Source organism: Leuciscus leuciscus (genome assembly GCF_965113295.1).
Source record: "Leuciscus leuciscus genome assembly, chromosome: 5".
NCBI classification, from domain to species: domain Eukaryota; kingdom Metazoa; phylum Chordata; class Actinopteri; order Cypriniformes; family Leuciscidae; genus Leuciscus; species Leuciscus leuciscus.
In genome coordinates this window covers 34,070,939-34,095,024 of record NC_138729.1, presented here as the reverse complement: position 1 = coordinate 34,095,024, position 24,086 = coordinate 34,070,939, and the positions used below count along the sequence as shown (strand labels likewise).

General features: G+C 39.1%; 1 long non-coding RNA gene across 1 annotated transcript; it reads left to right on the top strand.

Annotated features, from left to right (window-relative positions):
* Positions 1-4,701: 4,701 nt before the first annotated feature.
* Positions 4,702-10,643, top strand: LOC309499437. The gene is made up of 5 exons (XR_014206250.1): positions 4,702-4,905; positions 5,354-5,399; positions 6,552-6,610; positions 8,070-8,103; positions 10,341-10,643. It is a non-coding gene; the product is annotated as an uncharacterized lncRNA (long non-coding RNA).
* Positions 10,644-24,086: the final 13,443 nt, after the last annotated feature.

The following is a 24,086-nucleotide window of genomic DNA, read 5'->3' as shown; positions in this document are numbered from 1 at the left end:
ACAAAAATATGAAACTGTTTTCAACATTGATAATAATAAGAAATGTTTCCTGAGCAGCAAATCAGCATATTAAAATGAAATAACATCATGACTGGAGTAATGATGCCGAAAATTCAGCTTTGATCACATGAATAAATTACAGTTTACTATGGCATAGAAAACAGATAGCCTATGTTAAATTGTAATATTACAGTTTTTACTGTATTTTTGATCAAATAAATGCAGAAGAGAATTAAAAATCTAACAGACCCCAAAATTTTGAACAGTAGGCTGGTACTAGTAGGCTAGTAGTAGGCTAGTACTATAATTAGGGTAGTTTTGTAAAAGTCACTGACTAATTACAGGCGAGTTGAGAGCACAAATCACAAAATATTTAGGCCTAGTAGTCATGAAAATTTATTCAGATTTAGCATATTAATGATGCATTCACCTCATAAATCATGACACACTGCTCTAGCACAGCAAAGTGCATACAAGTTCAAGTGCATGCTTTTAAAATGAAAAAGTATCGGTATCGGTATCGGCGATACTGGCCCTGTATTTACTTGGTATCGGATCGATACCAAAATTTGCAGTATCGCCCATCACTAGTGTGTGTGTGTGTGTGTGTCCGTTACACTCATAGAGAATAATGTGTTCGAATTTTAAAGACGCGGCTCTGCGCTTCGCGAGCCCCTTGAGAGAGTGCACGTCCGGTGAGCGATACCTCGAGTTGTCCTAGACGCGACGCGGCGCTTCTCGTCCGGTGTGCGAGCCCCATAGCTGCGGCTACAGAGCGCCGAGGCAACACAATAGTTGAGTTATGTTTACCAGCTGTGCCGTGCTTATCATATTATACAGTGCTCTACTGGCTGAAGTAACGTTAGGTAGAGTTAAAGAAGCGGGTCAAGTCTTCAAATTGTTGCTAACCTCTATATTGCTATGTTTTCTCCACAGTTTTGTCGCTGATAAGCTAACTGAGTGGCAGCTGTCTGAGCTGACAGAGAATTTTAGAGGTGAGCATTTTACTCTTATTGCCCTTATATCATCTCTCTATACCTTTTTTTTTTTTTTTAATAAGACTTAAATGTGTCAGTGCAAGATTTTGTGAAAGTCACAACTTCTTTGACAGTGGGGTATGTACAACCCTAAAAGATTACTGTGCCTTGTCTTCAAGCTGTTATGCATAAGAATGGGCTGTCATTACACTTTTTAATGAAAGAAAATATGTCATTCACACAAAATGGGTAATGTTAATGCTGCAAAATAACCACATTAGTAAACTAGCAATTTGGGCCACGTAAAAAAAATTAAATAAAAAAGCCACTGCATTACCTTAAAAGTGATTATTTGTTAGCTTGATAATGAAAGAGTGTCTGGTGAGTGGTTCACAATTGTCTCGACTTATTAACAATACTCATATTGTCTTGTTTTCTGTCTTTCAGATAGATGAGGAGGCATTTCTTCTCTTTGATGAGGACACCATCAAAAATCTTGTCCCCAAAGTTGGCCCCAGGCTTAAATTCCTGAGGCTCTTCTGAGAATTGTTGTTTATTTTTCTATTTTTTATTTCTAATATTGTTATTACAGTGTGACCTAAAATAAATATGAAAATAAACATGTCCAAGTGTGTGTTTTTTCTTATAGATTTTTATTTAATGCAATAAAAATGTAAAAGTGCTTGAAGTGTGTAATATAATGTAAAACAAAGTTTTATTTTCTGAAATAAGGCATACTGGGATAGTGACCCAACCCACTGAGCAAGCGACGTCTGTGGACGTACAAAACAGGTTGATATCAAGTCCGCCCGTCCAGGCCATGATCTGAACGTCCATTGACAGCCAGAATTAGTCGATTAATGACACTGAGAAATTATGTCCAATCTGGCCATAATCTAAACGTCTACTGACAGCCAGAACTAGTTCAGAAAAGACGTTCATACTGACTATAATCTGGACGTCCGTTGACATCCAGAAACAGTCCATAAATGACGTGAATAAAGATGTCCAATCCGGCCATAATCTAAACGTCCACAGACAGCCAGAACTAGTTCAGAACAGACGTTCATACTGACTATAATCTGGACGTCCGTTGACATCTAGAAATAGTCCATAAATGACGTGAATAAACATGTCCAATCCGGCCATAATCTAAACGTCCACAGACAGCCAGAACTAGATCAGAAAAGACGTTCATACTGACTATAATCTGGACGTCCGTTGACATCCAGAAACAGTCCATAAATGACGTGAATAAAGATGTCCAATCCGGCCATAATCTAAACGTCCACAGACAGCCAGAACTAGTTCAGAAAAGACGTTCATACTGACTATAATCTGGACGTCCGTTGACATCCAGAAACAGTCCATAAATGACGTGAATAAAGATGTCCAATCCGGCCATAATCTAAACGTCCACTGACAGCCAGAACTAGTTCAGAAAAGACCTTCATACTGACTATAATCTGGACGTCCGTTGACATCCAGAAACAGTCCATAAAAGACGTGAATAAACATGTCCAATCCGGCCATAATCTAAACGTCCACAGACAGCCAGAACTAGTTCAGAACAGACGTTCATACTGACTATAATCTGGACGTCCGTTGACATCCAGAAACAGTCCATAAAAGACGTGAATAAAGATGTCCAATCCGGCCATAATCTAAACGTCCACAGACAGCCAGAACTAGTTCAGAAAAGACGTTCATACTGAGTATAATCTGGACGTCCGTTGACATCCAGAAACAGTCCATAAAAGACGTGAATAAAGATGTCCAATCCGGCCATAATCTAAACGTCCACAGACAGCCAGAACTAGTTCAGAACAGACGTTCATACTGACTATAATCTAGACGTCCGTTGACATCCAGAAACAGTCCATAAAAGACGTGAATAAAGATGTCCAATATGGCCATAATCTAAACGTCCACTGACAGCCAGAACTAGTTCAGAACAAAATGACAAACAATATCTGTAAATTAATTAACTGACTGTTACGGACTATATCATTAACTGTTAAATTGATCTTGCTGGTCAGACACCAACAGGGTTCATGATGCACACATGGCACTTTTAAGTCCTTCTGGGAAGTTTGTATTCATGAGGTTTTACAATTTTTTTAATTTTTTTTATGTTTTAAATTAATTTATGAAGCCACTGTAAAATGTATCATTAGCCTACATGTTATATTGTTATACTATAACACAGTCATATTTTGTGCAGGCATTAGCTTACTTCATCGTAAATGGAAAAGCCTGACAATGTAACTGCTAAATACCCAAGTATTGTGGTATTCCACAATGTTTCTCACTGACACACTCATAACTCGAGATTGTGGATTAAAGAAAATCCCAAGCTTCCTACTCATATTTTCATCATTGTGGCGGCGTTCATGTGTGTTCAATTTGTAAATACGATCTTTATGATACTAGGCATGTCTTGAATGCATCAATAGCTCTAGTTTAGGGACAATCCATACAAACAATCTTTATTAAACAGACTGTCACAGTGAGAAGATTTTTGTCCTTTATCAATGCTAAAGGCCTAACCACTGCAGTTAACACCATGCTGTTAAATAAAAGTCTGTAGACAAGTCTTAAGGTTAGGGTTAGGGTTAACCTTAACCCTTAATTTCTAACCCAGACCCGGTTTCACAGACAGGGTTTAGATAAAGCCAGGATTTGTCCTTAGTTCAATTTGGGTATTTAATTATAGCTTTTAAAAATGTGCCTTAGAAAAAAAAAAAAACATTACTGGCGTGCATCTTGAGACAAAACAATGGCACTGCTATAAGATATGTTGCTTTCAGGTAATACAGCTCAAACATGCATTTTAGTCTGGGACTACAGGCTTGCCTGTGAAGTGTGAAACCCGGGGTATTATGTTGTAACTTGTATATAATTATGCCAATGTTACCAAAGTGTTGCGTTGGACAGAGGATTAACTCTAAACCAACAGGTTGTGTAACTGTGCCACACAGGGTGAAAATGGATGTTGACATTATTAGGCATAAGAGTGTTTCTAAAGGAAAGGTCAATAATTTGTGAAAGTGTAAAAGGGTCATTATGGGTCACATGAATGTAACTGTCACCACCATGATGCCAATTCCTTAGATTTTCATATAGATCTACATACAGAATTGTATATGAATATATGCAGTGTTTGCTCTGTTTAATATACTGTTTGCTCTATTAAATTGCACTTTATCAGAACAGTGGTAAATAAATATTATATATGGTCAGTTACTGTAAGTTCTTACAGTATTTTTAATCTTTCATTTTTATTGTTGAATTTTTAATCATGCACTGCAATGAAAAAACAATTTAACCAATTGATTAGCCTAAATATAACAGCCAGCCTACAAAAACAACCAAATAAATAGCACACAATATATAATAAAAAATAAAAAAAAATAAAAAAAAAATATATATATATATATATATATATATATATATATATATATATATATATATATATATATATATATATATATATATATATATTTTTTTTATTTTTTATTTTTTTTTTATTATTATATATTATATTATATTTTCATATTTCCCTGTAATTGCAATGTTGCCACACTATTGGCTGTCTCTCCTAGCTGTTTTGAGCATGATTGGTTATTCTCTGTTTATTCTGTCTGTCATCCAGGAATCTAGCCAATGACAACTATGCGCGCCTTTACGAGTCAAGTTTGAATAAACGTCAGTTGAAGTGAGTCGGTGTTTGCTTTGCTGCTGCGCGGGATCTTCAATATTTGCCTATTCTGTGGGTTTTACATCGTTTAAAACATGGATTATTTTTCATCGGACTGCTAAATGTTTATTTTGAGCGAGTTGCTGGGTGTTGCTGGATGTAAATGAAGAACAAACAAGGAATATGGACAAAGAATTTTATCAACGGAAATATTGCAATCTACGGAAGGTAAAACTTTATTTTATACAAATTCTGCTACATCAAGATATAGGCTAGTGTATTAAATTGAGAATCTAAACGCGATTAGAGCAATATTGTTAGTGCATACGGTATTCCAATGTATTAATGTTATGTGCTGCTAGCATGTGTAACTTGTCTAACTTAGTTTATGATAAAATAAACTCAGCATGGGAGCTTACAACGAGTGAACTGAGAATATATATTGTATCTTTAGACAGAAAGGAACTGTCACAGTCTTATACTATAAGAATCTGCAAACTAGGCTTATGAATCTATTGATCGCGGGATGGCTAACCGATCAGTTAAATTAACGAGTCGTAATAATATGTTTTGGAGCTGGTGAGTCAATTTAGCAAGCTTTTGCAAATGTCTCCGTAAGTAAGTAAAACAAATAACTAATATTGATGTGTATGTGTGTGTTTCCTTCATGATCCAGGCATTTGGGGAATAAATATTATCCAGCCACACGATGTTCAGATGCGGTGAGTATTGTCATAAAATACACGTGAAATAGAGGCAGAACATGTGAATCTGCTCAAATGCACTGGTTCAAACCCTCCAGACAAGCTTTATCTTCTTGAGTTTACAGGCCTAGCTGACCCAAAAATAAATGTCTTTCAAAATGAAAGTATTTTCAAACCTGTATAACTTACTTTTGTGAAACACAAGAATTTTGGGAATAAAACAACTGTATGCATTGTTGCCTATGACAAAAATAAAAGGCATTTTTCAAGATATCTTAATTATGGTTCTACATAAGAAACTCATACAATTTCAACCTATGGGTGAGTAAGCTACATAATGAGATAACTCTATTTTATTTTTATTTTTTTTATTTTTTTTGGATGAGCTGTTCTTTTAAAGGATTAGTTCACCTCAAAGTTGAAAATTCTGTCATCATTTACTCAACCTCAAGTTGTTTCAAACCTGTATGAATTTCTTTCTTCTGCTGAACACAAAGAAAGATATTTTGAAGAATGTCTGTAACTTGGGTCCCATTGACTTCCATAGAATTTTTTTTCCCTACTATGGAAGTCAATGGGACCCAAGTCTGTCTGGTTACCGACATTCTTCAAAATATCTTTCTTTGTGTTCAGCAGAAGAAAGAAATTCATACAGGTTTAAAACAACTTGAGGGTGAGTGAATGATGACACAATTTTCAACTTTGAGGTGAACTAATCCTTTAAGGACATTTGCTAAATTAACCATGTTTTTTATTATAGTGTAGAAACCATGTTTTTATGGTGGATAGTGAGTATAGGAGCAGGCTTCACTGCATATATTAATAAACTTTTAGAGTGCTGGCCTGGATAATTGTAATACGTAAAATAGGAAAGAGGCCGCACTATGCATAAACTTTTATTTGCAAAAATGCGTTTCGGCACGTGGAAACTGATGAAGGCACACGCCGAAACCTGTTTTTGCAAATAAAAGTTTATGCATAGTGCGGCCTCTTTCCTATTTTACGTATTACAATAATTTATTACCATTTGGTTAGTGTCGCAAAACATTGTTAATTTTTAGTAAGGGTTCTCCAGATTTATATAACACTTATGGAACATTAAAAAATGGTCCTATGTTACGCGATCAATAATCCTATTAAAACTCTTAAAAAAAAAATATATATTTTTAGATCAAGCATTGGACTTACGGAGCAGAATAGGCACCAACAGAGAAACAAGTCCATCACTAGTAAGTATCCACTGCAGTATCTTCTGGTTACACTTTATTTCGATAGTCCACTTTCACTAACATGTCAACTAACTCTCATTAGAGTATTAGTAGGCTGTAGTAGACAGTCAATAGACTGGTAGGTTAAGTTTAGATGTTAGGATTCGGGTTAGGAGAATAAGTTGACTTGTAGTTGCCAAGTAACTTATAGTCAGTAGAATGTCTGTTAGGGGACCAACAAAACAGAGTGTTAGCAAATATTAAGCAGACAGTCTACTAATACTCTAATGACAGATAGTTGACATGTAGTTGCAAAGTTACTTATAGTTAGTAGAATGTCTAAAGTGGACTATCGAAATAAAGTGTTACCCAGTATTTAAATCCGCAGTCAATTTTAAAGGCACAATGCACTCCGAAATTAAAAAATGATCTCTTTTTTTCTTCTCTCGTGCCATTCTAGATATATATGTGACTTTCTTTCCACAAAGATTTTTTGAAAAATCATCCATTATTGTAAGCCAATATAATGCAAGTGCATACGCCAGAAACTTCATACAGCATACTCACAGCTTGCTGTGTTGTTCACACAAGATGTTTTCTGCACTTATCATGTGAGCTTTACAATGCTCTTGGACTTTTTCGACCTTCAGCATTTTGGTGTCTATTCACTTGCATTATTTGACACACAAACACAAGAGATGGATAATATTTCTAAAAGTCTAGTTTATTTTTTCTAAAATATGTGTTTTCATCTGAAGAAAGAAAATCATATACCTTTCGGTCGGCATAAGGTAGATAAAATGAAGGGGGAATCAGTTTGCTCTCCTTTACCTAGTATTATTTATAAACATTACATGTGATTTAATAAATGTACAATTAAAGGGGTGTTCGAAGCAAACATCTAAATCCCTTCACAAAGAGCCCTTCCACAAAAGGGTTAGCAAAGGGGGACATGCATCCGATGGTAAATTAACTGAAGTAATTTTATCTTATAGTAATTTTATATTATATTTATGGTAATGTGACCTAGGATGGCAAGTTCCTGTGTTTCATTTTAAAGTAGATATGGTGGAAGAGTTAAGTTGAACATAGAATAATTGAGTTGTTTGTTTGGGTTTGCTATATTACACACATTTTCATCATACCGAAGTTCCATAGGTAAAACTTTTATTAACAGATGCGTTAATGTAACTACCTGCAGGGTTAAAAGAAAGACGTCAAGAACACACAAACTTAAGGAACTTTTACACATCAACAATGTACTAAAAACGGAAACGTTTTTTCTTTGTACAGATGACAATGTTATTAAAACGATTACCGTTTGGACAGATCCACTGTGTTAATTTACATGTTCCTTCTTTTGGTGATGCACATTTTTCTATCAGACATAAGTTTTAGATACCAGACAAAACGAATGAGACGTGACCCATGCTAATTAATTCCCCCCTTTTACCTCTCTCTTTTATCTTTCTGTGACCAGGATCCGTCATTCATCAGAACAGCTACCAAGAGAAGTGAGTATTCGTCCTCTACCTCCTTTGTCTCAATGTTATTTCAACACTATTGGTCTCCAAAGTACTATATGTGTTTATATTAGGGGTGTAAGATTAAGAAAATGTCGATGCAAAAACGATTCACAGTATGTAAATGTAGTTACTTTTCCTATATAGGTATTAGGGATGTGCATCTCCATAACTGAGGCCGATACGATACGCATCTCGATGCATAGCCAACGATACAATACATTAATGATACATATAAGCAGCTGCCAGCTACCGATGCAATGCAATACGATTCACTTTTATTACGATCCGGTGCGATTCGATTTCGATTCAACGCATTGCAAAAATATGATGCTATGCAATTCAATATGGTATAGATAGTTCACTTTTATTTCTTTTGTTCAGACATAGGGCAAATCATAAAGTAGCAAAGTGCCATCTGACTTTTAACACATGGCTCTCTCACAATCAAAAGATTTGGTTTCCACAAAAAAAGCAGGTACTGTAGGCTAACTGACCAGAAAGCAGGTACTGTAGGCTAACTGACCAGAAAGCAGGTACTGTAGGCTAACTGACCAGAAAGCAGGTACTGTAGGCTAACTGACCAGAAAGCAGGTGCTGTTATTATGTGCTTCACGGGCCGTTTATCAGTTTGGACCAGTGCAGCGCGAGCCGATCTTGATCAATCGACACTGTTACTACACGGCGCTAAGAGATCCCCACTGAAGTAATAACATCGCTGCGAGATCTATTGAGAAGCATTCATATATCTCTGTTATTAACGGATCAAACAGCGCTGACATGGAAATATTGTGCCATGAATGAACAATCCAGTGTCCACAGATCAGCAACATTCACCATGGATTTACTGTAGTAAAACAAACTGTAACCATGGAAGTTTGGCAGGAATAGTAGGCTATAATGCTTTCAAGTTACATTACGTTGGTTTTATTTTGACATGAATAAAATTACTGCCCTCAGAAGTTAATCTGAACTAAAATAAACCTTTGTTTATAACTACAATATTACATTAAAAAATTTTTTCAAGTAGCTGTTTTACATGCTTCTAAGAGTCGATTATAGCTTCATCATTCCTCAAAGTAAAAAAAAAAAATCATACTTTATGATGTTACGTTTAATAAATTTTTTTTTTTTTTTTAAATATTAAATCAAGGAAATTTCTCTGGCATTTCTTTCTTTTTCCTGTATCGAAAACGTACCGAACCATGACACAAGTGTATCGTATTGAACCGAACCATGAATTTTGTGAACCGTTAACTTACACCCCTAATATGTGTGTGTGTGTGTGTGTGTGTGTGTGTGTGTGTATGGGGCTGTTTAAACCTGGCCACTTGATGCGTTTTCTCAGATCGGATAGCTATCTGTTTTATCACAACAATTCCATTTACACCTGGTCACATAAATGTGTTTTTGCAAAATGGATATAAATCAGATCTTCGATTCCCTCGCTATGCAAATTTAATGGCGTTCACGTCACCGAAAGCAACAGATATGAACTGCATTTTATTGATCATCCGTTCAAATTTCTAAATCAAAGACAGCAATAGGAGAGAGCGGCAACAGCCCTGGTAAGATCATTTCGTTTCTTTACTTTTAATGATGATAACTGTGTGTTAAGCATCGGGGACTTACTTTCACTTTAATTTGCGATAGTTTGCACGTTGGCTTGATGAATAACGTTAGATGGTCAGCGGCGATGCGGCAGTAGCGTCGTCATAACTTGCTATAACATGACATATAGCCTAAAACACGCTCTCACAACTTTATTTTAGAGCGTTTTTGGGAGGAGTAAAATTTACATGTGGTTTCAACAACCAGATGCATTTACACTTGTCCAGTTTCTTCTGGAATGCGGCCCAGACCACCTCCTGAAGTGGTGTGAGCAATCAGATTCAAATGCGTCACGAATGCGTTTCGGAGGCCATTTAATCCTGGTCTTTTCAAGATCATATAGCTATCTGATCACTTAAATCGCATGCAGTTGTAAATGGCACCTATATGTGTGTGTGTGTGTGTGTGTGTGTGTGTGTGTGTGTGTGTGTGTGTGTGTGTGTGTGTGGAATGCCTTATATCAGGCTTGATGTAATTTTACTTGATTTGTGATTTATTTCATTTAATTGATTCGAGTACAAAAATGTTCAACTATGTATCTCTGCTATAAGCTAAACCACAACAGTGGCATTTGTATTTATTTATTTAACATGTGGATTTTTTTGCTTTGATTGTAGCTGCTGTCATGAAATGGGACCCAGCTGCAATAGAGGCCCAAATAAAGTCTGTAGGCGATCATCTGAAACTGCTTGCTGCTATAAATGAAGCTTGTGAACCTTATAGCAGCCATATTTTGTTAATTGTTATGTTATTGTTTTAACAACATTTTATAGACTATTTAAAGGGAAATTGTGTTAATTTACAACTTTACTGTTCAGGCTTTTAAGTTGTATTGTGTTAATTTATACTTTAGTCTTCCGGCTGTTAAGTTTTGGTCCAGCAGAACAAAATAGTAATAAAAATATATTTTGAGATTTGAATAGTTGATTTCTTGGAGTGATTAGTTTGTTTTACAGGAAAATGGTAAGCAGTTTATTACAGTTATATTGTTAAGATATACAAATGCAAGTATATACACTACACAGTTATTCAATTGAATATTCAATATTATCAATATTCTTTAAAATCTTATTTAGGTCTATGGTCTGTGTGTCTGCAGTTTCATGACACGACAACCATTAACATTGAGTAACTGGGTTTTTCTCAGTGAGAACTAGCTCCCTCACTGCCACTGTTTTGTAAATATTTGTAAGTAAATATTTTTTAAAGTTGGATCCTTGAAAAATGCACATATAGGATTTCCATGTCAGTATGGGTCTTTAACAGTCTTTGACATTTCTACTACAGAAAACACTTCTAATACAACTTTTATTCTGACTGCCTTTAGATGTCTAACAATTACATCTGTAGCAAGTCTTTACTTGACATCTATAGAATGTCCAGAAAAGACGTAAAAAAAACTTTCATTCTGGCTCCTGTGAGGACGTCTTCTGGATGTCTAAGAATGACGTCTTTAGCACGTCTTTAATTGACGTCTATACAATGTCCAGAAAAGACGTAAAAAAAACTTTCATTCTGGCTCCTGTGAGGACGTCTTCTGGATGTCTAAGAATGACGTCTTTAGCACGTCTTTAAATGACGTCTATACAATGTCCAGAAAAGACGTATAAAAAACGTTCATTCTGGCTCCTGTGAGGACGTCTTCTGGATGTCTAAGAATGACGTCTTTAGCACGTCTTTAAATGACGTCTATACAATGTCCAGAAAAGACGTATTAAAAACTTTCATTCTGGCTCCTGTGAGGACGTCTTCTGGATGTCTAAGAATGACGTCTTTAGCACGTCTTTAAATGACGTCTATACAATGTCCAGAAAAGACGTATAAAAAACTTTCATTCTGGCTCCTGTGAGGACGTCTTCTGGATGTCTAAGAATGACGTCTTTAGCACGTCTTTAAATGACGTCTATACAATGTCCAGAAAAGACGTATAAAAAACTTTCATTCTGGCTCCTGTGAGGACGTCTTCTGGATGTCTAAGAATGACGTCTTTAGCACGTCTTTAATTGACGTCTATACAATGTCCAGAAAAGACGTAAAAAAAACTTTCATTCTGGCTCCTGTGAGGACGTCTTCTGGATGTCTAAGAATGACGTCTTTTAGACGTCTTCTAGACGACTTTATGCTCGCTGGGAAGTTAGGTTATTTTTGACCCAACTCCTGGGTTAAAAAGGGACCAACTAATTTTTGGGTTATTTCTACCCAGATGTTGGGTTTTTTAAACCCAACATTTGGGTCAGGTATTTAACCCATAATGTGGGTCAAAAAGCATAACCCAATTTTCTGAGTTGAAATAACCCATAAATTAGTTGGTCCCTTTTTAACCCAGGAGTTGGGTCAAAAATAACCCATTATGGGTTATTTTTGACCCATGAGTTTTTAGAGTGTACTATTTTAATACCGCTTGGGACTAAATTGGCCCACTTGAAGTATATAAAAGTATATGTTTAAGTGTACTATAAGTGTAACAGTAGTAAACTTTAAGTGCACAACTAGTTCATAATTATGTTTCTCATTTGTACTGCAAGTGAACGTATGATTATACTAGTAGTTTACTATTTTAATACTTGTAGCAACTTTGAAGTATACTCTCAGTAAACTACTAGTTTAGTAGTTTTATACTACAAGTTTTATTTGAATGTACTCTCAGTAAACTACTAGTTTAGTAGTTTTATTCTACAAGTTTTCTTTAAGTGAACTTAACATTATACTTGAAGTTGACTATTTGTATACAATTTTTGCAGTTGCAGTAGGCCTATACTACTACGTTCAAATGTAATTTTTTTATACTTGAAAAATACCTTTAACTCTACTTTAATTTTAAAAACGTTGTATTAGCTTCATGCATCCTTTTTTATCAACACTCAGTAAGTTTCATAAAGGCAACATTTTAAACAAAATAGTTGAGAAAATCACATTTTTGTCAAAGACTATGCCTTGATCAGATCCAGAACGATGATCAAAACACAGGTGGAGTAGATCGAGTCCAACACCCCCAAAGCTTCAGTCGTTTTCTCTTCATGGGTTAGGCCTACGCTTAATTTCATTTGGAAACATTAAGCAGTTTTGATTTACAAGCTGTTTAATGTTTGATATTACATTATTTTACATTTGAGTGAGCAATCTTCTATCACTTGTTTCAGCTTCTTCTTCTCCTGTGTTTTGATCCAGAGATTCTGTACTAGAAGATGTGTCATAGCGCCCCCTACCGTATACCAGTGAAAACATGGATTCTGGAAAATTCAGTCAATGGTGGGGAAAAGTTAAATTAAAGTAAATATGTACACTACCAGTGGACTAGCCTACACAAAAATTCAGATACGCAGAATTAGAAACATATGTTTTATATCAATATTTTAATCAATATTTTCAAACAAAGTTTCATAAAACTGTATATGAAAAACGATGTAAAAAAAAAAGTATATTTAATAGGCTACTCGATCGAAAGAGTTAACACAACTACAAGCCAAGTATACTTTGAATAATTCAAATTTTAAGTATATCTCGATCAAAAGATTGAGTACGAGTATAGGCCAAATATACTTGGACTTTTCTCTCAGTATAAGTCAAGTACACTTAAGTGTAAGTATATTTTTGAGAAGTATAAGCTTTCTTCTTTTTAGTTGAAAAGAAGTATACTAATAGAACACTTGAATAAACTTATTTTCCATGCTTATTTTATTTTATTTACTCTATAAGCTATTCCACCCGAAAGTTTGTTACTATATAAAGCTGAACATGTTAGTTTATAAGACGGTGTGCAATATGTGACCCTGGACCACAAAACCAGTCTTATGGGTAATTTTTTTTAAATTGAGATTTATACATCATCTGAAAGCTGAATACATAATATCTCCATTGATGTATGGTTCGTTAGGATAGGACAATATTTGGTCGAGATACAACTATTGAAAATCTGGAATCTGAGGGTACAGAAAAATCTAAATATTGAGAAAATCACCTTTAAAGTTGTCCATTTCTATTGGCGATTGTGCTGCATCCATTCACAAAAATAAATGTTTTATATATTTAAGGTGGGAAATTTACAAAATATCTTCATGGAAAATGATCTTTACTTAATATCCTAATGATTTTTGGCATAAAAGAAAAATCTATAATTTTGACCCATACAATCTATTGTCACAAATATACCCGTGCAACATAAGACTGGTTTTGTGATCCAAGGTCACATATTATGTTTTTTAAAAAGTATTTAATAAGCTACTCAATCAAAATAGTAAACACAAGTACAAGCCAAGAATACTTAGAATACTTAATTATACTTTTAAGTACATCTCGATCAACAAGTATAGGCCAAATATACTTAGACTTTTCTGTTAGTATAAGTCAAGTACACTTAAGTGCAATTTGAAGTATATTTCTGAGAAGTAGACTGAAGTAGACTGAAAGTAGACAAAAGTAGACTGAAAGTATACTTTCTTATTTTTAGTTTAAAAGAAGTATACTAATAGAACACTTGAATAAACTTCTTTTTTTGTAAGGGCTGCCAGGGCCCAAAGGTCTTGTCCGCTGTGTCATACTGAAGACTAGAACTGCTGGTCTACAAAGACCCATCACTAAACTCTGCTTGCTCCTGGAAGATGAAGAATCAGCTTAAGAGTCTGACAATCCAATGTCAACATTCTATAGTCTGTTCAATATGCACACTTTCACATATCCTGACAAACCTGTACATACCCTTGCGTGCTCACACACACCAGTTCATATTTACATACATGGACTTTTCAATTTCGCACCACATATACACCTCTTGGACTCTTCATCTCCTTCCCTATGGATTGTGCATTAAATGCATGTATGGCATAGACTGTGGTGGGGTTTCATGGGGATGATATAAAAAAGAGAGAAGGAATTAAAATATGACAATGTATTGACATTGATAAATGGAATGCAATATAATTGTTTTGATAAATGCAATATGAGTTGACATTTGGTTTGGTATATTAAAAATATGGCAAGACTTGTATTAGTTATGTGTGTTTTGGCTCCATTTAAAATATTATGCTTAGTAATTGTTCTGCTTCTGGCATTAACAATTAGGGGCCAGGATGTAGGAGCCATATTTAGAATTTTGTGCACTACCAAAATCGATATTTGTTTAATTTACTTATTTTATATGTTTCTTTTGTTTCATATTTGGACTAATCTGTTCACGTGAATAGACTTGCTCCTCCTCCTTGACACGTCATTACGGCGCGAATGTGCAGGTCTTAAATGTGTATTAGAATTGTTGGTAGACAGGTTAGAGTGTGGAGAGCAACAGTTTTCTTCAAATCGCATGCTATGGTATCAATGCTCACAGCAATATTTGTTTTTTTGTTTTCTTGGAAAGTTGAATTTATTTATTTTTTTGGATTGAAAGTAAACCGGAGATTATGTTCAATAAACCGCGGCATTTGTTATGACTGCATCTTCGTGCGTGCTTTGTGGACATGTGAATCGGGAGAGACTCCTCCGCTAACCTCAAAAGGGCTAAAGAAAGTTAACAAGATTAGCCTCTACACTCACTGAGTGGTAAACGCGATTGTAATGTGTTGCAAAGACGCAAAAATTTAAGCTCGAAATTAAAGCTTCAAGCTCACTCCAGGAATGGTTACCTCTTGGGCACTGTTCAAGGGTGTTTCTATTTAGGACATTTGTGCTGCGGCGAGCTGGGCATCACCGCAAACATTTGCAACATATTATAGACTGGATTAGGGTTGCGCGATAATGCCCATTGTCATATCGTCCTATCGTCAGCCTGTAAGATCGCCGATACACGATAGTATCGGGGGGAGGGGCAATTTTTTGATTATTTATGTATTTGTTTGCTAATTTATAAGATCATTTATTTACTTAGTCAACTTTTTTTTAATTACACTTTTATTTAAATATTAACGTAATTAATTATCACGCGTCACGCGGAATGACACATGGGAAATGAGGACCGTCTATCATTCTGACAAGGAGGATGGAGTTGGTGGGAAAGAAAAATGCGACATCGCCTATTTGGCAATATTTCGGGTTTACACCAGATGAAAAAGGTGAGCCTGCTGATGTCACACAGGCAGTTTGAAAACTTTGCTCGAAGGTTGTGCCCGTAAAATAATCACAAACATGTATGTACATTTGCATGGGGCACCACCCTGCACCCAGCACCTAAACTAGCGCCAAGAGAAGGCGCGATTAGCAAAGATCGAAGTCAGCCATCAATCATCTGAGCTTTTGCAAAAAGCACAAAGTACAAAAGAAACAGTGAAAGGTGGGCTCAGTGCACTGCAGCTGTATCGAAGTACATTGCGAAGGAAATGGTCTCTTATCATACAGTCGAGAAAGCAAGCTTTAAAGACCTGCTCCAAACCTTTGATAAACAGTACGAGCTGCCAGGGCGCAAGTACTTCACCGAAACATCTATCCCAAACTTGTACAATGAAACTAGGGACATCATTGCTAAAGATCTGAAAGCTGCTAACTTTGTTGCTTGGACCACAGACATGTGGTCAAGCATAAACATGACCCCCTATATGTCTGTGACAGTCGATTATATTTCGGAGGATTGGAAGCTAGAAGCAAAATGCCTGGAAACAACATTTATTCCGGAGAATCACACTGCAGAGGTACTGGCAGAGGCGCTGGCAGATGCCATGCAAGACTGGGACATAGAACAGAGTAAAATTTCATGCATTACAACTGACAACGGGGCCAATATTGTTGCGGCCATACGAGGGCTCGGATGCCCATGGCTGAACTGTTTTGGCCATAACTTGAATGTGGCAGTGAATTATTCACTACAAAAGGAGAAAACAAAAACTGATTGAGCTCTTGGAATCTGTCGCAATATTAACGCGGCATTTTCTCACAGCTGGAAGAGGCGACGAGAGCTCCGCAAGGCGCAGGAACAGCTAAATTTACCTCAACATATGCTGATAACGGTACATAAATTATTATATTTTATTTGCTTAATATTTATCTTGTGGCACAACCATCTTAGTGAAAAATAAGAAAAATGTCATTTTTGTCAGACTAGAAATAATACTTGTAAATCAAATATAATATTATTTAATTATAATAAATGATCACAACATTAACGATCTACGCATAATTGTCATTTAATATGTTGTTATTGTAGGATTGTAAAACTCGTTGGGGATCAACATATGCCATGGTAGTAAAAATTCTGGAACAGCTTCCTGCCATCAAAAGGGTTTTTGCTGATGACAAGAGCCGTCGAACACTCCCAAACGTCACCTGACAGGACATTGCTGTACTAGAGGCTGTCAGGGATGGGTTGAAGCCTGTCGCAAAATTAACTGATATATTATCAGCTGAAATTTACGTGACAGTCTCATCTCTGCTGCCCGTGCTGCAGCTAACAAAGGATATCCTGAAGGAGGAGGAGACTGATGTGAAGAGGACAACAGGAATTAAACTGAGGATTTTGGAGAAACTCGACTCGAAATATGACGACAGTACCCTCCAACTAATGCGCAAAGCTACCCTCCTTGACCCACGCTATAAGGGCGAACACATCGATGCCGCACAACTTGATGTGATCAAATCACAGCTTGAGGTTGAGATGGTGGCATACTGGAATGAAACAAATATGCCACCTGTACCCATCAGAGTGGAGGAGGAAGAAGAAAAAGATGCGGCAGGTGCGTCATCAGGTGAGAAACAGCCGGCTAAGAGGATCAAAACAGTGGGTCGTCTTCTTGGCAGAGCAAAGCCGTCTATATCCGCATCCACACCTGTAGACCAGCGAGCAAAATCTGAAATCACGTCTTACTTACAAGAGGAAGTAATTGATGGTGATGACAAGCCACTGGACTGGTGGAAAGAAAATAGATGTCGTTTTCCTTTAATGGCAAACCTGGCAAAAAAAATACCTGTGTGTTTCCGCAACTAGCACCCCTTCAGAGCGTGTGTTTAGCGCAGCCGGCAACACAATTACTCCCCTTCGCAGCCTACTCAAACCAGAAAAAGTTAACCAGCTTGTTTTTTTGGCAAAAAAATCTGTAGACGGAAGCATTACTCTTGCATCGTAAACAGTCATATTGTTTTAAATCTGTAGGCAATGTAACTAAGATTGCATTATTTTAGTTCTTGGTTATGTAATTTTTTTTTTTTTTTTTTGCTTTTTGTTTATTGAAACGTGTTTGGCTATTAGCGACAAGATAAACACTCTTTTATGTTAAATATGTTAAACAAGTTGGAGTTTGAAATAAACCTGCTTTTCATTTTCATAGCCGACTGATTATTGTGCATTTATTCTGAATACACATCATACATTTGCGGCTTGCAAGGAATATGACGATTTTTAAAAGAGAATCACTCCTCTTTGAAAACGTATTACAAGCGACTTTAAAACTAAATTTCCTTCATTCACAAATTATGTCAAGCCTGCTTGTTATAAAGATACATCATTCTTGTACAGCTGTTATTTTAGCCATGTTAAAAAAAACCCGGCAAAACTGCATTATTTTCGTTTTGTTGTAGTTGCATAAAGTGTAAACAACAACAAAAATAACATAACTATACAAGAACAAAAAAAATATATTATTACATAATTTTGTATATTAACACTGATCAATTTATGTATGATTTTATTTTATATATTCCTCTGGTGGTTGAAGGTTACGCGACGATGACAGTGTGAAACTATGCAAGGGCCACTGAATTGTACTTTGATAATAATAATAATTGCCTAAAAATAATTTTTCAAAAACAACCGTATTATCGTCATTTTTATTAGCTATCGTCCATATGGCTGACTATCGTCGATATCGGCACAACCCTAGAATGGATGTGACTGAGCCATCTCTGGCTCATTCAGTGCTTGGTGTGGGAGAGTTGTGTGATTAGTCCTCCACACGTGTCATTCACTCATATTTTTGTATTTCAGAAAAACACCTTGTTGCTTTCTCATTATAGGGTATTATATTATAAATGCATGCATTATATTATAAATTAATTAAATTATTATATATATATATATATATATATATATATATATATATATATATATATATATATAATAATTTAATTTAATTAATTTATAATATAATGCATGCATTTATAATATAATACCCTATAATAAGAAAGCAACAAGGTGTTTTTCTGAAATATATTATATTATATTATATTATATTATATTATATTATATTATATATCCCCTCCTTGAACTGCCATCTTAACGTGGTGGAGGGGTTTGAGTACCCGAATGACCTTAGGAGCTATGTTGTCCAGGGCTATATGCCCCTGGTAGGGTCTCCCAAGGCAAACAGGTCCTAGGCGACGGGTCAGACTTAGAGCGGTTCAAAAACCCCTTATGAGAAAAATTAAACCGAGGACTGTGACGTTGCCCGGTATGGCGCAGCCGGGGCCCCACCCTGGAGCCAGGCCCGGGGTAGGGGCTCGTATGCGAGCGTCTGGTGGCCGGGCCTCCCCCCACGGGGGAGGGAGCGACGTGGGGCCGCCTTCCCGTGGGCTCACCACCTGCAGGAGGGACCGTAAGGGGCTGGTGCTGAGAGGATCGGGCGGCAGTCGAAGGCGGGGGCCTCGACAACCCGATCCCTGGACACGGAAGCTAGCTCCAGGGACGTGGAACGTCACCTCGCTGGCGGGGAAGGAGCCTGAGATTGTGCGTGAGGTTGAGAGGTTCCGACTAGAGATAGTCGGGATCACCTCTACGCACAGCTTGGGCTCTGGAACCACACTCCTCGAGAGAGGATGGACTCTTCACCACTCTGGAGTTGCCCATGGTGAGAGGCGGCGGGCTGGTGTGGGTTTGCTTATGGCCCCCCAGCTCAACCGCCATGTGTTGGAGTTGACCCCGGTGAACGAGAGGGTCGTTTCCCTGCGCCTACGGATCGGGGATAGGTCTCACTGTTGTGTGTGCCTACGGGCCAAACGGCAGTGCAGAGTACCCGGCCTTCTTGGGGTCTCTGGGAGGGGTGCTGGAAAGTGCTCCAACTGGGGACTCCGTCGTTCTACTGGGGGACTTCAATGCCCACGTGGGATCTGAACCCGAGCGGTGTTCAGTTATTGGACTTCTGTGCTAGTTACAGTTTGTCCATAACGAACACCATGTTCAAGCATAAGGGTGTCCATCAGTGCACGTGGCACCAGGACACCCTAGGCCGTAGGTTGATGATCGACTTTGTGGTCGTTTCATCTGACCTGCGGCCGTATGTCTTGGACACTCGGGTAAAGAGAGGGCCGGAGCTGTCAACTATTTCACCACCTGGTGGTGAGTTGGATCCGATGGCGGGGGAGGAAGCTGGACAGACTCGGCAGACCCAAGCGTACTGTGAGGGTCTGCTGGGAACGTTTGGCCGAGTCTCCTGTCAGAGAGATCTTCAACTCCCACCTCCGGCGGAGCTTCGACCGGATCCCGAGGGAGGCTGGAGATATTGAGTCCGAATGGACCATGTTCTCCACCTCCATTGTCGAAGCGGCCAATCAGAGCTGTGGCCGTAAGGTCTCCGGTGCCTGTCGAGGCGGCAATCCCCGAACCCGGTGGTGGACACCGGAAGTAAGGGATGCCGTCAAGCTGAAGGAGGAGTCCTATCGGGCCTGGTTGGCTTGCGGGACTCCTGAGGCAGCTGACGGGTACTGGCAGGCCAAGCGAACTGCAGCCCGGGTGGTTGTGGAGGCAAAAATTCGGGCCTGGGAGGAGTTCGGTGAGGCCATGGAGAAGGACTATCGGCTGGCCTTCGAAGAGATTCTGGCAATCCACCCGGCGCCTCAGGAGAGGGAAGCAGTGCCCTACCAACGTTGTCTACAGTAGAGGTGGGGAGCTGTTGACCTCAACTGGGGATGTCGTTGGACGGTGGAAGGAATACTTTGAGGATCTTCTCAATCCCGCCGTCACGTCTTCCATTGAGGAAGCAGAGGCTGAGGGCTCAGAGGTTGACTCGTCCATCACCCAAGCTGAAGTCACCGAGGTAGTCAAGAAACTCCTCGGTGGCAAGGCACCGGGGGTGGATGAGATCCGCCCTGAGTACTTCAAGTCTCTGGATGTTGTGGGGCTGTCTTGGCTGACACACCTCTGCAGCATCGCGTGGCGGTCGGGGACAGTGCCTCTGGGATGGCGGTCCCTCTTTTTAAGAAGGGGGACCGGAGGGTGAGTTCCAACTACAGGGGGAAATCACACTTCTCAGCCTCCCTGGGAAAGTCTATGCCAGGGTACTGGAGAGGAGAATACGGCCAATAGTAGAACCTCGGATTCAGGAGGAACAGTGTGGTTTTCGTCTAGGCCGTGGAACACTGGACCAGCTCTATACCCTCTACAGCAGTGGTTCCCAATCCTGGTCCTGGGGACCCACAGCTCTGCACAGTTTGCATGTCTCCCTCATTTAACACACCTGATTCAGATCATCATCTCATTAGGATAGAGCTCTGAACTGAACTGGGTGTGTCAGATAAAGGAGACATACAAACTGTGCAGAGCTGTGGGTCCCCCAGGACCAGGATTGGGAACCACTGCTCTACAGGGTGCTGGAGGGTTCATGGGAGTTTGCCCAACCAGTCCACATGTGCTTTGTGGATTTGGAGAAGGCATTCGACTGTCCCTCGCGGCAGCCTGTGGAGGGTGCTCCGGGAGTATGGGGTCCAGGATCCTTTACTAAGGGCTGTCCGGTCCCTGTACGACCGAAGCAGGAGCTTGGTTCGCATTGCCGGCAGTAAGTCAGACTTGTTCCCGGTGCATGTTGGACTCCGGCAGGGCTGCCCTTTGTCGCCAGAATTTCTAGGCGCAGCCAGGGGCCGGAGGGTGTCAGGTTTGGTGACAACACGATTTTGTCTCTGCTCTTTGCAGATGATGTTGTCGTGTTGGCCTCAAACCAGGACCTTCAGCATGCACTGGGACGGTTTGCAGTCGAGTGTGAAGCGGCTGGGATGAGAATCAGCACCTCCAAATCCAAGGCCATGGTCGGAAAAGGGTGGCTTGCCCACTTCAGGTTGGTGGAGAGTTCCTGCCTCAAGTGGAGGAGTTTAAGTCTAGGTCTAGAGCTCAGCTACCGTTCGGACGCTCTTGCTTACTGCTCCGCGCTTTGCTCTATCGCTTTTATATTTTATCTTCTATATTTTATCTTCTATATTTTTATATTTTAGCTCCTTTTATCACCTAATTTTAACTTCAGCAAATCAGCACAGTGCTCAAACGACAAAGTTTGGATTACCACAAAAACGCAGAATTCTTCTACCCGACCAGCTTACATTCCGGGGAAAGGAAAACACAACTGCCTACAAGGATAAGAGAGAAAATGCCTCTTCTGGAATCTACTTGCTGCACTAACTGCCACAGACTTTTACAAAGGATTGCAGTTCTTGAAACAAAGTTATTTACGGGACCACCAAACCAGACGGAACACACAACAGAGCTTCGTCATGGACACCCTCAGCATATAGCCGGTGAGTCCCATGAAACTAGTGCTCCTCGACAGGTAGAGAAACAAGCCGATCGACTTACAAATCGATGGCACAAACAGGGAGCGAGACCCAAAGGCACTCAAGACATCAGATTTTCCCGAGCCCCACATATTGCCGCAGTAGCATCCTCTAGCCCAGATACAGCTCTGACAAGGATTGCAAACACTGGTCTCCCACCAACACCTATACATCTTGAGAACAGATTTGAAGTACTAATGAATGTAAACGAGGAATCCCCAAACGTGATGAATGTGATCGAACACAGACTGTATCAGCCAGTAGCTAACACTGATGCTAACTGGCGCTCAAGGTCGAGCAGACAGCGGCACTCAGCTCAGAGCACAGCCGAGCCCAGGACTCTTATAGTGGGGGACTCCATAATCAGAAACATTAGCAGCAGGGATACAACTACATGCTGCCTTCCACAAGCTACAACTTCTGATATAAACAGGGAACTTCAAAACATTCTGATGAAACATAAGACTGCAAATCGACTCATCATTCGTGTGGGGAAGAATGATATTCATAAAGAGCAGTCAGAACTCCTTAAGAAGGATTTCAATGAACTTTTTGAAACACTTAAAAGACTGAAAGTTCAAACATTCATCAGTGGACCACTCCCAGCAAGAGGAACAAACAGGTTTTCACTGCTGCTTGGGATTAATACATGGCTGCAAAAAAACTGCAATATAAAAGGAGTAAACTTCATTGACAACTTCAATCTTTTCTGGAGTCAGAGACAACTATTTCATCGGAATGGCCATCACCCAAACAAACTTGGTTCAAGAGTGTTAAAGGACAATATGTACTTCTCCCTCAATCATCCTTCTGCAGTGTGTGCCAATCCACTCAATCTGAACGACACACACACACACCTGGAAACAGTATGAATGAACACGGGACTTCACTTCAGCAGCAAAATGGACATGCAGTTGACATATCACACAAGGACAATGATAACACCACTGAGCCACAACAACCTCTGCTCACGGACACAATCTCAGCTGAGCCCTGCCCACAGAGCTCACCACAGACAGACATATCAGAACTGCTCCAAGATTCAGCACCCAAGGACGACTTCCTGGAAAACAGCCAGGGATGCCAGGACAGCATATTACAGCCTCCGATAACACCTGAGCAACAGCCCCTTTCACCAGATACTCTCTCCCTCTCGCCAGCAACTCCACTTCTGTGCTTCTCACAGAAAATGAAAGAGCTGGTGCATGCTGGAACCAGACTATCCCACTCTTTTGCTGCAAGCCCCCAGATACCAACCAAAAAACGTCAGGCACCTCAAACACCAAAGCCTGCGCGCCGAGCTCGCCCGCCCCCTCCTCCTGTGAGAGCTCTTCGGCCAAAACGCCAGGGCCCACACCCTCCTCCATCTGCTCGAGGTGAACCAAAAACAACTGATACCAGCTCTCAGTGATGTATTTTGGGTCCCTGCTATGACAACAGTAACTTTCTCAAATTTTTACAGAACAAGCGGGAACCCAGTGTGCCTGTATCTTTCTCTATTGCTGTTCTATTACAAGATAGAAAGTCTAAGGCCTTCAATAGCCGTACAGCAAACCCAACTAATCTGGTGCCTATTACATGTCAAACTAAGATTGCTGTGGGGACAAAAAGTAAGACTGTTACTTAGTCTGTTTTAAAAGTTAGCACTTTTAAACATTCGCTCACTTAAAAATAAATCACTTCTAGTCAACGACTTAATAACCACAAACAACCTGGACTTTATGTTTCTAAATGAGACCTGGCTAGAAGACAGCTGCAGTGCAACAATCCTCAATGAAACAGCCCCTCCTAACTTTACTTTTATGAGTGTCTGCAGAGCTGTTAAGAGAGGTGGGGGTCTAGCTGCTCTTTTTAAAGATATCTATCAATGTAAGCAAATATCATTTGGGAATTACCCGTCTTTCGAATATCTGGGT